Source organism: Mytilus edulis, chromosome 10, assembly GCF_963676685.1.
Source record: "Mytilus edulis chromosome 10, xbMytEdul2.2, whole genome shotgun sequence".
NCBI classification, from domain to species: domain Eukaryota; kingdom Metazoa; phylum Mollusca; class Bivalvia; order Mytilida; family Mytilidae; genus Mytilus; species Mytilus edulis.
Genome location: NC_092353.1, coordinates 68628812 through 68631125, shown reverse-complemented (window position 1 = coordinate 68631125; position 2314 = coordinate 68628812).

Sequence of the window (2314 nt, the reverse complement as noted above, 5' to 3'; positions counted from 1 at the left end):
TTCCAAAGTGCAAAGATGTGCCGCAGATAAAAACAAAATCAAAATCACAAAAGGATAGAGATTCGAGAAGGATACAGGAATATTTCGATTCAAAATCGTTTACCCGTAGTTTGCCATTTGCTAATCTTCGTGATTCAGCATTCAGAAGTTGTTTGGACTCCTCTAGTATTATCAAACGTGAATTAACAAGTGTAAAAGAGAAACTTTCAACAGTACAGAAAAAGGGTGAAAGTCAGACAGCCGACATTTTGAAGTTACGCAAACAGTTACTTCATTTTCAAAGTGTTTCAGTTGAAAATGAAAAGTTACGTGCAGATGTTCTTAGTTTACAAGACAACCAGCAAAGACAATCCATTAATGAGGGCAACTGTCAGATTTACGTAAAACGCATTAATGATTTGGAAGTATACCTACAAAGAAAAAGTGATTTTATTCTCGACATCCAACAAAAATACGAAGAAATATCCACCGAAAAGAGACAGTTCTTTAATGAAAACTCCATTTTACATTTCGAAGTGGACGAGTATTACAAACAAATTGGAGAATTAAATATTAAATTAAAAGAATCCGAAAGTGAAAAAGAACAATTGCGATCCACGCTAAACCAAAGGAACGTATACATGTACCATAACCAACCCAGACCTTTTCTACCACAATTTGGACATTTTCGTTAAATCGATTCGAAGCACGGGTCGTGTTTCAGTGGGAGAAAAGGCATGTTGTCACAGTGGAAAAATGGACAAATATTGATTTGAGACTTTTCGGACATTTTGTAAAAGATTTTGTAAAATCACTGTTTTGTTATAATTGCAATATTTCACTAAGGCATTTTGTTATTTTTATTGTGCAAGATTTAAGTCAAGTTTAGAAGATTAAGCTAATCTAATTTCATGTTTTAATTTGTTTTTCAATTAGCGACATTTTCCTTCAAATGATCTATTATTCGTATATGACAGGCCAAGACTTTAATTCCATAAATAAGTCTGTATGTTCTATTGTTAATCATTATCTATGTGCTAATTTTTCTGTAATCCCTTAATTGACTTTTCTCACTCATTTAGAGAAATATTTGTCAAGTCTATTCTTGAAGTTTTTGGTTTGTTATATAAACTATGTTATTATTTTGATGGGGAGATTGGATTTAGTATTACACTGAGCAGTTCCAACTCTGTACAATTGTATTCCATGCTGAACTTATTAAATTATACATCGCGCTAACCAGAGTCGTCTTTTGTTACAAGAGCTAGTCCCAGAGTTAAGAGTCCGTGCAGACTTGTCGTACCGTTTATTTTGTGTGTGTGGTTCCAGGCCAACACATTTCCCAGTCACAGATACACCCAGTTTTTATTTGTGACACTTTGACTAATATATAACTGATAAGTACCAGATTATGTTATAAAGTAGATATCATAAAAATAGCATTTCAATTCATTTATTTATTTCGGAAGCTATAAAATTATGTTAGATTTTTTTTATTAGTGACCTGCACCTAGGGGGGAGCACGTGCCCTGTTCCCACGGTAAATTGGTCACTGTCTATAAACACAATTCAATGCTTATCTAAAATACACAAATTGCAAAATGAAAGCAATCTTTGCCCTTCATTGCTCACAAGCATTTTGATTATTTTCATAACATAAACATTGAATTGAATGCAAAATTATTTATGTAGAGACATGCTAGAAACATACTTTTGTGAATATATGTTAGAAACATAAAACAACAGCAGATGTGGATATGAAAATGCTAACGTAACACGCATCAAAGTCGAAAAGAAACTGACGATTCTATGGCTAAAATTAACCAACAGACAAAAATTAGTACACAAAACAAAACATAGAAACCTAAAGCCTGAGCAACACGAACCCCACCAAAAGTTGGGGGTGATCAGAGGTGCTCCTGAAGGATAAGCAGACAGATCCTAGGCCTGTTCCACATGTTTACTTAAAATCAAATACTGAATCTTATTAAGCTGAGTGAGACATTGAGGCAACATGTTGATTTGGAGTTTTCCATTGTTCATTATAGTATTGGAACTTAAAAATGTTGAAGAAATGGATGATTCATACATTAAATACAAAAACTGAAATGGGATTTAACATAATTTCCTTATCTTCTGTGCATTTTACAAATAGAAATGTTTAATATTGTGATTTGTTGGATTTGAACAAAACAGTTGATAGGAGTTTTAAGTTATTTTATATTTTATACTTCCTTATAAAGATGGTAGATCGGTACCTTGTTTGTTGACATCTTTATAATTTACCAAATTATTCAACTTTCTAGTAAGTATTACTTGTTGAAAATTCATAAAG